General features: G+C 36.0%; 1 non-coding gene and 1 pseudogene across 1 annotated transcript; both read right to left on the reverse strand.

Moving 5' to 3' along the window:
- Positions 1-14,761: 14,761 nt before the first annotated feature.
- Positions 14,762-14,880, reverse strand: LOC123548190 (5S ribosomal RNA). The gene has a single exon (XR_006685851.2). It is a non-coding gene; the product is annotated as a 5S ribosomal RNA (ribosomal RNA).
- A 415-nt stretch (positions 14,881-15,295) lies between these two features.
- Positions 15,296-15,430, reverse strand: LOC128559722 (U1 spliceosomal RNA; annotated as a pseudogene).
- Between the last annotated feature and the right edge of the window lie 1,779 nt (positions 15,431-17,209).

Consider the following 17,209-nt stretch of genomic DNA (forward strand, 5'->3'; position numbering starts at 1 on the left):
CTTTGTTTCGAATAATATTAAAGAAATATTGTATCACTTTTACCAAAGTATACATGTACCATTAAATAGGACACTTCTAATGTAAAAGGAATGGTATACAAATTTGACATTTGATAGGTATATACATGTAGTAATAGAATTTTTTTCCATTTCAGCGCTATTATAGAAAAGATATTCAGGAAATATAGGTATGTAAAGGCAAGTGTTTGTGTGCGCGCGTGTGTGTATGCTTATTGTTCGTCTTGTCCTTATGTGTTGGCTTTGCGTGTGTGTGTGTGTGTTGTTCGTTTTGTCCTGATGTGTAAGCTTTGAGTGTGTGTGTGTGTGTGGTGCACGCGTTTGCGTGCTGGGGGGTTCGTTTTGAGGAGGCTGCGCTTTTGATGCGTTGCATTCCCTGTTTGATATTTTTCTTTGTTTTTATTAATACTTATAAAAACATGACACAGGAATGATAAAATCATTGCCTTATAAATTTTGTCCGGCGTTCTAAAATCATAGTCCATTATGGTGTTCGGTCCGTATCCACCCGTTGTCGTTATATTGCCTACTCTTTGTTCTGAATCATTGTCCATTGTATTCTAACAGAATATTTCTTAAATTGTAATGAATTATTTATCTTTCTCTTGGAGGTCCAAAAGACCGCCCATGACCCCATCCAGGGTCCCGTGCTCGCGAGTGGAATCCAGATCCCCTAGGGTCTCAGACTCCTTATCAAGCACGGAAAAGGGGTTTGAAATCCCTATACCTGGAGGGGGCACAGACTGCCTCTTAGCCTTAAGAGGAGGAAAATTTCTGTGAAACAAATCTCTTACCTCTTCTGATGTGTATCTCTTTTGGCATCTCGAACTTGTTTCTTCGTCCATTTTCTCTTCTTATCTTCTTCTTCGTCAGTGTGGCTCTCCTCACTCAAGTTGATTTAATTCTCGGCTGCACTCCCTTGTTTTTCGTCTTTCGGCGGCTGTTCCTCATCATTATTCTCTTCTTCTTTTTTCTCTGCAAGACTTGGATTTTGTCCATTATTCATTGTATAATTATGATTTGGGTGATTTTTGGGACAATCTTTTCTGAAATGTCCGACTTCAATGCATTTTAAACAAAGTGGTGGACTTCCACCTAATAAGGCAGGAGTTTCCACACGCAAATTTTATCAAATGTGGTATTTTTTTTCTTTGTTTTTTCTGTTACTTCCATCTCTACTATTTTGACTCCGGTTTTTATTCTGTAATTTTGTTTGGTATAAAATGACACTGCATCCTCTATAGATAATAGTTTACCATATTCTGCTAGAATGTGTTTCACACAATTATTGTTTTCTTACGCCGGTAGCCAGTGCACTCTTAGATACACTATTTGCTTTTCAAGGCTCACAGCGTTAAGTTTCTTGTAATTTATCTGGTAAAATGGCTTACCTCTCAGGTGTTCAACGTCATCCATCTGATTTAAAACTACAGTAATCCCGTGGCTATCTTCTATTCCTTTCTGAATACATTCCACGTTCTTCGGATGTATCTTCATCTGCTCCAAAAGCTGAGTAACATCGCTGATTGCCATAAAATGAGCGCAGTATATTCTAAGCGTTCTCAGCATCAAATCATTCTCCAATAAACTAGCCCTGCCGGCGGGGGGATAGAAATGCGGGGCTGTATCTCCATGCAGAGGGGTACCGACTCCCCCGAAAATGGAGCCACCTGTTTGCCGGGGGTGGCGGCCCGAAAAGCCGGAGAGGGGGGGGTCCTGGATGTTGAGGTGCCCCATGGCATCCCGGGGAGATGATGCGTACTTGTTTGATGTGCGCATCTTTTTCCCGGGATGTGGGTGCCAATACCACATTTTGGCCTCTAATTGGGTGTAGACGTTCAGGCGGTCGTATAGGCCCGGTACGATCAATCGGTAGTCATGCCAGCCCTAGGAAATTCACCTTAACGTTTACATTTTCTATCGCTTATTTCAACTGCTTTATGTGATAATTTTTTTATTTTCACAACACAACTTTGGAACAAAATACGTTACACAAAACCTGTTTTATCTCTGCTCTATTGTCACATTTTACTGCACTCAATAAACATCATATTACGTTCACACAAATGTATTTAACAATTATATTTATATTTTACTTCAATCTATTTTTCCCTAGAAGGCGGTGGCTTAGGGCCAATCGGGTGGGTTAAGTAACAATCCCTTGAATCCGGGGTTGCATTTCTGCAATACAGTTGGTGATATAAAAAAGATTGTAAAATACCTGGCCGAGTATATCACTACAGTATCCCAAACATGTTGAGCGGATATCCGCTCTGTTTTCATGTTCCCATGTTGACTCCCGGCGGTGGGGGTGCGAGTGACGAATTTTAATTATTCAGTATGGAAAATCAAAATAAAAAACGACCGCATACCAAAAACGGATTCTGACGGATGGAAGGTGAAAATTCTCATCAACCTTCACATCAATATATGGCTTTTCCAAGTTCCTACTCATTCAATCAAATATCGAAGATTTCAAAATGACAAGTATCTCACCGTTTGCAATGAGAAAACAATAGAAAGTATAGCTGGTGTTCCTAAATCAGTTAAAAATTTTGCGTACTGGTGATCTGCTCGTTGAATTGACAGAGGCAGCACCAGCTAAAAATCTACTTGGCATTACATCCTTCTTTAAACCATCCGTGCAAAGGGTATACCGCACCGTATTTTGAACTCCTCAAGGGGGTCATTCGGTTGTCCCGATCTTGCTGGGGTATCAAGGCGGAGATTGTTAAAGAACTTTACTGCTCAACAGTAACAGCTGCGGGGACGCATCAAAATAAAAAAGTTAGGGAAAGAAATCCACACCAACACTATCATTCTAACATTTGGCATTCCGTTCCTACCTTCTTTTATAAACATTGGTATCTACGTAAAAAGGTTACTACTTACATACCAAATCCTCTTCAGTGTTACAATTGTTTTCAAGTTTGGTCACAACGAAAAGACCTGTAAAGCTGACCACATTTGTCCAAAATGCTCCCAAAAAATGGATATTCTCACAAAACATGAACCTGCAAGTATCCAATGCGTTGTGTGAATTGGGGGCGAGCCGCTTTTCAGCTAGGTCTCGAGATTGCAAGACATGGAGGATTGAAAAGGAAGTTCTCCATGTCAAATTCACACAGGGTGTTGGATTTCCTGAAGCAAGACAAATGCAAAGCCAAATTCGTATCCCATCACTGACATCGACTTTTTCTTCCATAACAAATCTACATCAAACAATCAACTCAATGTATTGATGCGTCTACGCAAACTGATTCTGTGCCGTTCCAAATGCTCAAACGAAAGCCAAAAGTTCCAGCAAAACCTGTTCAGACACCAGCAGTTCAAAATGCAGCTGCAAAAACCAAGGCTGCCACCAGCTGTACAAAATGTTCCAAACTACGCAAATTTCACAATCATCAAAGAAAAAATGCTACTCAACTACTAATCAACGTGGGGTGAGTCAAAACCCCAAACAATAAATTGACTTGAGAACGAGGGGTTTTGGGAAAAGGGATCAGATGACCCCAATAAAAAACCCATAACCGGTTCCCTTGATTTAAACCCGGTTGACGGGGAGGATGTGACGATTCCGCCATTATCTGCTCCGCCGAGTTTATCGAAACAAAGGAGGGGAAGATCAAAAGGTTCCCTACTCCTGAGTCAATGCAACACTAATACTCTAAATTTCCAGTCGTTAAATTTTTTGTTTTGCCATTGTAATTGGAAAGTACAATTATCCAGTGGAATTGCCGTGGACTTTAAAGCAAATTATAATGAAATTCTCCTACTCTTATCAAAATATAACCCTTCACTTATGTGCCTTAGTGAAACATTTTTAAAGGAAAACGGACAAAATTAGCTTTCAAAATTACTCAGTGTATAACTTCAAAAATTACTACACTAATAGAGCTTTGGGTGGTACATCTTTATTTTTAAATTAAGCTGTCCTCACAGACAAATTGGGTTTCTAATACAAGTATTAAATCAGTTGCAATAAACGTAAATTTACATCGCAATTACTATCTGTTCGATTTACTACCTCCCAAATTTAAAACTAAATCTTGAAGACTTGATGTCTTATAAAACAATTACCAAAATCCTTTTTTGGGTTATGGGGAGATTTCAAGGTTATCTTGAATTTTGGGGCTGTTTGACAGCACATTTAAGGGTCAATTATTGAAATTTTATTGAAAGAAATGCCTTGTTTGTTAATTGTTTAACCCAAAAAACTTATCTTCACCCTGCAACAGGTACCTTTTCCTCGCTTGATTTGAAAATTTGTTAAAACGAAATCTTTCTTGATTTTGAATGGAAAGATGGATGATTTGCATGGTAGTGGACCATTTCCCAATTTTATTTCAAATACTTCTAATCTGCCATCAGACCCACCCTTCATATTTCAAATTTAATAAGCTGACTGGAAGCAATTTGAAAAACGCTATGTAAAAATAATTTGACTTTGGAGAATTTTACTAATTTTTATGATCCTTTATCGGTTTTCAGTTCTTCTGTCCGTATTGCTGACAAGTCATTCCTAAATTTTCAAGAAATGGTAAACATAAAAATAAGCCTGGTATAATGATGATTTGTAAGACTGCTGTTCGAAAACGTAGAGCGGCCATTAAAAAGTTCAATTATACGGCCGACGAAAGAAAACCTACAATCAGTTAAGATTCTGAGAGCAAAAGCTCGCAGAACTATAAAACAAGCAAAGAAAAAATCATGGCATTCATACGTTTCAAAACTTAATTCTAGGTCATCGGTTAAAAAAGTCGGGAAATGATTCGCAAAATAAGTGGAAAAAAGGAAAATCTTCAAATGTTTCCCATCTTACAAAATCAGACCAGTCTATTGCATCTAGCAAGGAGGACATTGCCAATACACTTGGTAAACTTTTTCAAAAAACTCTTCATCAAACAATTATGATAAAAGGTTTCAAAACATAAAATCGACTAAAGAAAGTAACCTTTAAATTTTGATTCAAATAATGATGAAGTTTATAATTAAACCTTTTTCACTCACAGAATTGCGACGCTTTAGATAAATGTCACGATACCGCAGTGGTCCGGACCAAATTCATTATCAACTCTTGAAACATTTACCACAAGAATCATTAGACCTCCTACTTGAAATTTATACATTACGTGGAAAACTGGCATTTTTCCAGATTCCTGGAGAGAAGCTATAGTTTTCCAATACCAAAACCCGGGAAAGATAGCACTAACCCCAGTAATTATAGACCGATTGCACTTACCAGTTGTTTATGTTAAAAAGCTAGAACGTATGATCAATTCTAGACTAGTTTGGTATTTTTGATTCCCAAGGGCCCAATTACAAACCTTTCAAAGGGTTTTTCGGGAAGAGCGCAGCACAATGATCATCTTGTTCGACTGGGAAAATTTTCGTGATACATTTGTTAAAAAAAGAGCATATAGTGTCTGTCTTTTTCGATTTAGAAAAGCCTATGAACCCACATGGAAATATGGTATTATGAATGTCTTAACGACTTAGGTTTAAAAAGGTCGTCTTCCAACATTTATATCGCAATTTTTTATCAGATCGCAATTTTAAAGTTTCGGTTGGTTCTACCCCTTTTGACTCTTTGAGCAAGAACAGGAGTTCCACCCAAAGGGTTTTATTTTATCTGTCACACTTTTTAGATCAAAATTAATAAATTTTTTGAAATGTTTGTCACCCGGGATAGATTGTTCATTATATGTTGATGACTTTATAAATGTTATCGTTCAAAAATATGCGTACGATTGAACGCCAAATTTTCAGCAGTGTTTGAACAAAGTTCAAACTTGGGCGATGGAAAATGGTTTTAAATTTTCCCAATCAAAAACTTTAGTGTGTCCACTTTTGTCAATACGGGAAAAAACATTGTGACCTGAGCTTTTTCTAAATGGTACAAAAATACCCCTTGTTGACGAAGCAAATTCTTGGTGTTATTTTTGATAAAAAGCTTTCTTTTATACCACACATAAAATACCTGAAAGCCAAATGTTTGAAATCGTTGAATTTTTTTAAAGGTAATTTCAAAAACTGATTGGGAGCAGTCGCAAGGTTTTGTTAAGACTGTATAGAGCTTTGATTCGATCCCAAACTAGGTTACGGTTGTGTTGTTTATGGTCAGCCAGAAAATTTGTATTTACAGATGCTGGATACTATTCATAATCAAGGTCTTCGTATTGCTCTTGGCGCATTTAGAACATCGCCTGTTTTAAAGCTTGTATGTTGAAGCAAACGAAACCCCCCTTTACACGAGACGTGAAAAACTGTCATTACAATATGCTCTGGGGTAGCTGCCAACAAATCCAATCCTGCTCTAAAATCATATTTAAACCCAAATACCAGGATTCGTTATGACAGAAAACCAAAACAAATAAAACCTTTTGATTTCGCATCAGCAATTCGATGAAGGAAACTGATTTTGAATTTGATGATTTTCAAAGAAAAAATTAGTTCTGAATACACCACCATGGACTCTTAGTTCTCCAACAGTTCTTTTTGATATGAAAAAAAGCCTTGAAAAAGTCGAAAACAAACCCTGAAATATTCAAGTCCAAATATAATGAAATCAAGTCGACTTACAAAGATCATTTTCCCAAATTTTTACAGATGGTTCTAAAGATGATTTAAAGGTTGGATGTGCCGCCGTTAGCAATCTGATCAATCTCAAAATTACGCTTGCCAAATAACGCTACATTTTTTTCAGCCGAGGCAAAAGCTATTGATTTGGCCCTTAATTTTATTTCAGAATATAATTTAAGAAAAGTTTATCATCTTTTCTGACTCACTTTCTGTATTACAATCAATACATAACCGTCTACAGAAAATCCTTCATTCAAAATTTTTTTGTCAAGTTCATGAACTATCTTTTAAGAAGTCCATCATTATTCTGTTGGATTCTAGTCATGTTGGTATTCATGGAAATGAGGATGCTGATACCCCAGCAAAGAAATCACTTTCATTAAATCAATCTAAATTGAAATTACCGTTTTACTGATTTTTTGGTCAATATCAACAAATATATTTTAACTAAATGGCAAGTCTTCATGGAACAATGCTTCGTTCAATAAACTTCGTGAAAATTAAACCTACTTTTAGTGAATGGCACCAGGGAAATAGATCTGTTCGCAGGGAGGAAGTTGTTCTTTCTCGTTGTCGAATAGGTCATACTCGGTTAACTCATTCGTATCTTTTGAACAATGAAGATCAACCTGAGTGTGTACATGTCAAACACCCCTTTTATTAAAATATTTTAATCAACTGTGTTGACTTCGATCCACAGCGCAATTCATCTATAATGTAGAATCGTTAAAAGAGTTGTTTGATCAAGTTCTTGCGCAAATTTGCAATTTTGAAACAAATAGGCATATATCATAAAATCTGAACTTTATTGATTTTTTATTTCAAAGTTTTACTTTTTTATGTTTGCAATTGTCTTTTACGCTATATATGTATATACCTTTTACTTTAAAAGTTTTATAGATGCTTTTAAAATTAAGTAATTCATTTAACTTTTTTTCTCGGCGATATATGACCTTTTTGTGTCGATTTGCCCTAAAACCAACTCATTCATTCAAATTTATTCCAATAAATATTGCTTAACGCCGGAGCCTGTACCACTACTGGCATTCTGGTTATTACTAAAGACTTTGTAATGCTAACCTAAAGGTACCGTTGATCACGTTGGCCTCTGTACCAGGTAAGTATGCTTAAACTGTGCAGCCTGACGGCTTAAGTACAGCCGACTAATAAATAAACATTCCGGCGGTGACTGATCACACAGGTCCTAGACATTTGATGTACTCTTTCAACGCCTTAATTACAAAAACAAGCTCATCAAGGGACATAACTGCTACTTCGCTTCATGTTCCTTTCCTTTTTCTTTTTTTCATTTACCAAAATTAATACGCGAAAATGCTAAACACATTAAAATTCCTTTTCTTATTTTTTTCGTTCTATTATTTTACATGCGTATTTATTTCTTTCTCGGTTATCCATGCGCCCTCCCCCGCCGCCATCCACCACTACACCGCCACAGCCCTTCTTGATCACCATCAACAGCCGCCCGACAGTGATGTGGCACACAGGCATATGCCAAGGCACTCTGAGAAACACACTACGGTTCAGGTTCGAGCCTGTCATACAAATCGTGTACAGTACATCATCTGCTAACACTGAACATGTATAACTATAATTTTAAGACCGGGGTAAGCGCGAACGCAGACCCCCACACTAATAAATTGCGTACCCGAATTACCCACATTATGGGTATAATCGCAGGCTTCATCCCAACCAAAGTGCAATGGAAGGGCCTCTTCCTGGAGGCACATTTTTGTTTTTCGTAAGATTTTTTCACTCTATTTACAGATAAAAAATCCCACTGTATAGCAGTGGTACCCGGTTTAGAAGACTTAATTTATAATTAACAACATATTATAATATATGAATACAGTTTACACTTGCCACTCCCGCACGTGCGTGACGCCCACGTGGGTTCACGCACGAACGGGAGACCTTAACCTTAAACATATATAAAGTAATGATGTAATCACTCTTTGTTATCATGTCCTTTTTACAGTTTTCACTTTTCCATTGTATTTGAATTTAAAATATTCATGTTGAACAGTAGTTGAATTGACATATATTTCCACATTGTAATAATTGTTTAAAGGCAAGTGTATTTAACTTAACCAATACAACAGAAAAGAACCGGGTTTACAATAATGTTAGTAAACATACATAAATGAAGAAAAAGTTTCTGTTACTGTTATATGCCGATTATTATAATTTTAGTACACGTTTATTAATTCATTAGAAGTTTATATAATATAATTTTTAAAACAACATAGAAATACAATACTAATATTTTACTTAGATAAAAGATTCCAAAATAGACTCATATGCAAATAAAACGTAAGATGTGAGCGCCACAATCGCACAAGCCCGAGATCTAAGACCGGGTAAAATCCACAATCTCGGGATTACGCGAGAGCGGGCACAACCCAACGCCACCGTGATGGTGTAAGACTTAGGTGAGTCACGGCAAGTAGCACACCCATTCGACTGCTCAGAAGCCTGCAAGAAGCAGACGGCCCGGTGTGCCACATCCGCAACTCACATGACAAGCGTGTTTAAAGAAAGGCGAAAGAATTACAATTTTGAAAAACTTTATCTTAAAAAGAAAGGTTAGGTAAAAAAAATAATCTTTATATCTTGCAAACACATACCTGAAAGTAGACGAAAACTACTTAGTTACATAAAACTATGAGGATGAATGAAGTATGGTTATGAGTGATATGATATAATAATCCCATAACTGGGTTACATAATACATATGAACTATGAGTGATATGACAATGTATGATAAAGATTTTATATAAGAAATATCTTACATTTTAATTACAACATATCTCAATACTGTAGCGGAATTCTCCCTCACAAAAAGAACGTCATGAAATTATGTGGCAATTAGAGGAGGAAAATTTACGTGAAATGAATCTTGTACCTCTTCGTCTTCATCTGTAGATCTCTTCACTCCTCTAACATTACTTTCTTCATCCATTTCTTTCTCCTCCCTCTTAGTGGTCTCTTCTTCTAGAGTTTCTGTGTCACTGGAGTCGCTCTAGCTTAGGTTGACATCATGTATATCATCTTTTTGTTGCTTTACATCTTCACTTTCTTTATTCCCTGCAACACTAGTGTTCTGAACGTTAGAATAGTTCCTATTTTCTGCAGGACTAGATTGACGTTCATTATTTTGTGCATAGTTAAAGTTTGACGGACAATTTCGTCTAAAATGTCCTATTTCCTTACATTTAAGACATAATGGCGGGCGGCCCCCTCCTGACAACTGTTACCACAATCAAAATTAATCAAGTGCGGAATTTCTTGTCTTTGTTTTTCAGATACCTCTATCTCTACTATACGAACTCCAGTCTTTATACTGATGTTTTCCTTTGTATAGTATGAAACGGCGTCTTCTACAGAAAGTACTTTTCCATAATCTGCCATGATGAATTTGATACAATTTTCATTGGCGTATGCTGGTAGCCAGTGAAGTCGTAAATAGATGACTTATTTGTCAAGGCTGACTACATTTAATTTCTTTTTGTTAATGTAGTAAAATGGTTTACCTCTTATTTTGATGACATCTTCCATCTTTTAGGTACAACCATAATCCCTTCGTTTTCATCTTTTCCCTTCTGAATGCACTTGACATCTCTCGGTGAAATACGCAATTCTTGTAGCAAGGCTGTAACATCCGGAATTGCAGTATGGTATGAACTCTACACTTCGACCGTCTTCTCCATATCATCATCGTTGAACAGAACTGCGCTCAATGGTGGAGCCTTAACTACGACAGGCATGTTGAAACTCTTCCTCGAGACACTTCTTTTTGTTTTTCTTAAGATTTATTTCACTGTTTACAAGTAAACCTACTTAATAGCAGTGGGACCCGGTTTTTAAGACTTAGCTAACAATTAAACTACAAAATATAATATAACCACAATGGACACTTGCCACTCCCGCTCGCTCGTGACTCCCACATTCATGTGCTGTCGCACATAAAGGTGGGTCCACGATCGAACGGGAGTCCTTAAGGAAGTAGGTTACCTTTATATTTGTATGTGCGCATGTCCAACCGGAAGCTAGCGTGACGATTTACGACGAACATTACGACAAACTAAATGTATTTGTATATTCATTCTTCTGAAAACAAATCATAGACCTGTCTTCGATCTGACGCTTTATGGTTTGATAATGCAGAAATAATGAATAAATTGCCGCAGAAACGCTTCAAAACAATGTTGCCTTAAAATGACGTCACTGACGTCATGACGTTACGTGTCAGTTACCGCGCAAAATTAATAGCTTTTATCTTGAAAGTACGCAATTCTGTGCATTTTCTTTATTTGAACTATTTTCAAATAACCGTTATTTGCTGAAATATTTTTTATGAGTCTTTTGTTCTGAATAATAATCAATATTTGCTTCTTTTATGTAGTTATATTGAAATGTTATGCGGAATGTAAGAAAATGGATGATGGTAACCAATGTTATTTGGAATATAGTTGGGTGAGAGGTTACTTGTTACGGCCATTTTCAAATAAAAAATCTAGCAGTTTGATTTGTAATACCTATTTTACAGGTTCCGTTGATAATTTGTTACTTATATACTAAAACTAAGATCTAAAATTGTTAAAATTTCAGTAGAAAATTATGGTTTCTTGAATTGAATTGATGTTACCATGGAAACGAAGCCCGTGACCTATGTATCTAAATGTAAAATTCAAAAGCGTTGACACTAGTCTATTTAAGAAAAACAGCTTCGGTTTTTTATTTTCATTTCAACAATATCCATGAGAATAATAGTAGCATGCTGAACGATTTTTCCATGAAAAATGCCAGACGAGGGGTATTGCTGTAAGTATTCTAAGCTTAGAAATTTGTTTGAATAAATGCAGATAACACGAAAATATAACTTACGTTAGAAATAATATGTTTTAAAGCTACATCAACTAGAAAGATAATCTTATTCAATATTATTTTATAAGAAATTACGACAAAAAGCAAGATATAAGCCATTTTAACCATCTCTGTTGCCATGGTTACTTTAAACTTTAAGAAAAATAGGGTACCATGTATAGTGCTTGGTATTTTGCTAATAATATTACCCAAATAATACCCAAATATTCCATGTTGGTCATTAACAGAATGGCACTGAAGCCGTCGAAAACCCCTATTTTATACATAGTGGTTTAAAACTGAGAGAAAATGCGTTACCATGGAAACACGAGTCCCGCGACATATACATTTTAAGCTTATATTAGAAAGCTAACGTGCATACTAGTAAAATTATAGATTATGCTGACTTCTACGAATATCAATGAAACTAAAATACTCTGAAAAGTGTTAAATATCCGTATTTTCCTTCTTCTTTCAATATGAAATACCTTTGGAGGGTCATGTTCTTCAAACCTGGATAAAAATTTAAATTGAAGGGACAGAGACAAACGAAACTGAGATTTTAGCAGTTAAAACTTCATATTACACGAAATACAAAAAGATGCTGCGGTTCAACTAATTTGAATTTACCCTTGTAACAAGGTAACCTACCTCCTTAACTTTAACATAGATTAATACCTTATTATATCACTTAATTGTAATGTCTTTTGTTGTTCACTTTTCACTTTATGAGATTTCACTTTTTTTTTAATTGTTCATGTTTAACACTTATCTGATTTCACATATTAATATGTACATCATAAGAAAATAGGCAAGTGTATTTAACGAAACAAATCAGGTAGAAATAAATCGGGTTTACAATCACATTAGTAAGTATATATTCATATATGAAGAAAAAGTTTCTACTAACTGTTTTATGCCATTTTTTTTAATTTTAAAACACGTTTATTAAGTAGGAGCTATATTTATTATGATGGAGTTTTTAAAAGGGGTTTTGAAATAAAATATGGTATGTAATTTGAACAAGCATTGTATAAAATAGGCTCCTATATAAGAACGCAGAATGTGAGCGACGTCATCGCACGAGCCCGAGAATCCGGACCGGGTAATCCACAATCTCGGGATTACGCGAGGGCACGCACAAACCCGACGCCACCAAAAAGGTGTGAGACTCGAGTGGATCAAGGCAAATAGCACACCCAGACGACTGCTCTGAAGCCTGCAAGAAGCAGCCGGCCCGGTGTACCACCACCCAAACCCTCCCTACAAACGTGTTGAAATTGACAATGAAAAATCATAATTTTGAAGAAATGAAACTTTTTCTTAAAAAAGAAAGGTTAGAAAAAAAAATCAAAAGCATCAATATGTCTTGTATTCGCATACCTGCAAGTTGAAAACTATTTTAATATTTGAATATGAAAGTTGTAGTATATATGAATGAACTTATATTTTAATTTACTATGTTTTCTAATAACTTTAATACAATTTAACTGTTGATAATGGATGAAATGATCTCAATACTGAGTTACATTATATACGAGGATGAATGTATTATGGATATGAGTGATATGGTATAATGATCCCACATCTGGGTTACTTAATACATATGAAGTATGAGTGATATGGTAATGCATGAAAAAAATTTATACAAATTATCTTACATTATAACTATAATATGTATTATAATACTTATACAACTTGTATGCTATGTCATCTCCATTCCAGGACGGCGTGATTAATAATTTTCATTGTTCTCATCATCATCTGTATCACTTTTCCTCACTCTCCTCACTCAGCATGATTTCTTTTTCTTCATCTTTCTTGTTTTCTGTTACTTTTTCCTCATCCTCTTTCAGTTGTTCTCCAATAGTCTTCAAATTCTCCTTCTTCTTCCTTTCTTGTTCTGCGGCTATCTTTTCTGTAAATACTTTTTGCATTGTTAGGTATTTATCTGAGTATTGGGATTCTCCATTACATTGATTTTTCACATGCCCGACTTTATAGCATTTGAGGCAGAGTGGCGGCCTCCCTGGCATAGTAATTAATGGTTTACTGCCGCATTCAAATTTTAGAAGATGTAGAACATTACTTTTTTTCTATCTCGTTTACTTGTAGTCTAACAATTCTCACAACTGAGGTGAATTTTGTTTTTTTGATTTCCATGGTATAGTTTTCTACCGATATAACATTCCCGTAGGCTGGCATGATCGCATCTACAAGTATATTTGAGGCGAACACTGGAAGCCAGTGGATCCTCAAAGTGACAATCTGACTTCCTTTCTTAGTAACTATGATGCTTTTATTCATGACTGTGAACATTTTTGAGTTGTCAATCTTTTTAACTGTGTCTAAGGATTTAAAAACGACACTTACGTCTTTTTCCGATATCCCTTTGGAAAAACATGACACTTCACTCGGTGGTATGTCTAGCTGTTTCAGAATTTCCACTACATCAAACATGGAAACATGCCCGTAATGCAAGCTGTTTTGGAAGGTCACAGTTCTTTCTAACACATCTACGTCCAAAAGATCTTGGCAAAGCGCCGGTAACTCTACTACAACATTCGCCATACTAAAAAAGAAACTGAGATACTTTTTACAAAAAGGTACCGATATCACAGTGGCCTCTGTACCAGGTAAGTATGCTTGACTTGTGCAGCATGACGGCTTAAGTACAACCGACTAATAAACATTCCGGCGGTGACTGATCACACAGGTCCATTCTGAACGCCCGACCCGGCTACGCGTACAGCACTCAGCTACTTTTCCGGGATTCGCTAACTTCAGTTCGAAGTTCGAGCCCGGACCGGCGACACCGTCCTGCGCAAACACCCGTCCTGCCCCTGTAATGTGCAGAAAATCAAAATTATGGGTGGGAATAGCTACCTGGGGGGTGTCGGCTCGCTACACATATGTTGGAATAATGTTTACGTCTAAAAAGAAAAAAAATCAGTACGTTTACGCTGTACCGTGTCCGGTTAATAGAGAACATGTATAATAAAATTCAAAACTCCGCTTCCATATTGAAACTCTCTCGCCGCTGTCTACTGTCAAAAAAGGGGTGCTTACCAAAAAGATACTGACTAAATGGCGAGCAGTGCAGATCTTGATCGGACTGCACGGATGTGCAGGCTGATCATGATCTACACTGCTCGCATAGGCAGAATCACTTGCCGCCAGCAGGCTAAAGGCTGATTAAGCCATATATCTATGAGAAAAAGGAGCATTTCTAAATAAAAATTATATTATAGTAAAAATGTCTTTGAAAAAAAATAAAAGTCTACGGCACCCGGTATTCCCAGGCGGTCACCCATCCAAGTACTAACCGGGCTCGACGTTGCTTAACTTCGGTGATCGGACGAGAACCGATGTTTTCAACGTGATATGGCCGTAGACATTTGATGTACTCTTTCAACGCCTTATATACAAAAACACGCTCGCCAAGGGACATAACTGCTACTTCGCTTCCTGTTCCTTTTCTTTTTCTTTTTTTCATTTACCAAAATTAATACGCGAACAATGCTACACACATTGAAACTCATTTTCTTATTTTCTTCATTCTATTATTTTGCATGCGTATCTATTTCTTTCTCGTTTATCCATGCGCACACCCCCGCCGCCAGCCACCACTTCACCGCCCCAGCCCTTCCTGATCCCCATCAACAGCCGCCCGACAGTGATGTGGCACACTGGCATATGCCAAGGCACTCTGAGAAACACACTCCGGTTCAGGTTCGAGCCTGTCATACAAATCGTGTACAGTACATCATCTGCTAACATTGTTCAAACATGTATAACTATAATTTTAAGACAGGGGTTAGCGCGAACGCAGACCCCCACACTAATAAATTGCGTACCCGAGTTACCCACATTAGGGGTAATCGCAGGCTTCAGCCCAACCGAAGTGCAATGGAAGGGCCTCTTCCTGGAGGCACTTTTTTGTTTTTCATAAGATTTATTCACTTTATTTACAGATAAAAACCCCACTGTATAGCAGTGGGGCCCGATTTAAAAGACTTAGTTAACAATTAACAACAAATTAAAGTATATAATTACAATCTTCACCTGCCACTCCCGCACGCACGTTTGCTATAAAAATATGGGATCTTTTCACTATGTGGGTAATTCTTTTCTGCTAGAGTTGTATTATATTTTCTTAAATGAAAACCTAGCCAATATTTAGCGAAATAAAACCAAGGTGTTGAACAGTTATAAACAACTTTTTGAATATGACTGAGTAATAAAGAATACCATCTTAATCTAATATTGGGTATATTTAAACCTCCATCTTTAAAGGGTAAATATAGGGATTTCCTCGAAATAGGTCCGAAAGAAGAATTCCAAATAAATCTAAAACTAGCTTTTTGTAACATGTTAATATAATGTTCTGGAATAATGCCAGCTGAAATATAATATAAAATCTTTGAAAAGGCTAAAGAGTTTAGTACAGTACTTTTGCCTTTAAACGAAATAAAGTTCGAAGAAATGTAATTCAGTGCATTGGTAAATTTTAAAAAATGCTTGTGCCAGATTTCATCATTGTTAATATTATATCCAAAATAATATCCCAAAAGTTTACAATTTTGTACCAATGATATGCCATCTGATCTTTTTTTCCATTTACCAAGATATAGGCCATTGGATTTCCTCTAATTAATTTTTGAACCGGAAACCTTTTGAAATAATTCCACTTCATGAAAGAATGTCTTTATGGACAAATTGTCTGTTAAAATTGTAGTATTATCATCTGCATATAATGACATCTTGACCTCGAACTTACCGCCTGGAACTTTTATACCTTTTATATCGGGATGATCTTGTATTTTCTTTGCGAATGGTTCGAGACATAATACATAGAGCAAAGGTGACAACGAACAGCCTTGACGTACTGAACGTGTAAGAATAAAGGGGTCTGAAATATGATTATTTACTATAACACTAGATTGAATGTCTTTGTATAATACTTTTATCCACTGAATGAAAGTTTTGTCAAAATTAAAAGCTTGTAATGTATCAAAGAGATGGGACCGTGACACTCTATCAAAGGCTTTTTCTTGATCTAAATTGATGATACAGGCATTTAATTGTTTTTGTTCTACATATTCGAAAATATTACGTAACAAGTGAATATTGTCAAAAATTGATCTACCTTGAATTGAACAAGTCTGACTGATTCCAATAATGTTTGGTAAAACTTTGCTTAAACGATTTGAAAATATTTTGGATAAAATTTTTCTATCAATATTTAATAGGGATATAGGCCTATAATTTTTCATTGAGAGAGGGTTATTCTTATCTTTGCATATCAATGTTATATAGGACTCTTTTTGTGAAGGGGACATCTCGCCATTTTTAAAACATATTTCAAAAATGTTCTGTAATATATTTCCAAATAAATGGAAAAACTTTATGTAAAAAAGTGACGATAGTCCATCATTACCAGGTGATTTAGTTGAGTCCATTTCTTTTAATGTACTGAGAATTTCAGATTTTTCTATTGGCCTATTTAGAAAATAATTATCACTATCTGTTACTTGTGGAAGATTGCTTAGAAAAAGAGATTTTAAATTTGAGTCTACGGGTTCTTCAGTATACAGTTTTTTATAAGTTTCTAAAACTATTTAGAATGTCAAGTGAACTGTCTTTAATAATGTTATCTTCTTCAATTTTATAAATAGTCTTCTCTACCCTTCTTGACTGTTCAAAGTTACAAAAAAATTTAGAC

This window comes from Mercenaria mercenaria, chromosome 9 (genome assembly GCF_021730395.1).
Source record: "Mercenaria mercenaria strain notata chromosome 9, MADL_Memer_1, whole genome shotgun sequence".
NCBI lineage: Eukaryota > Metazoa > Mollusca > Bivalvia > Venerida > Veneridae > Mercenaria > Mercenaria mercenaria.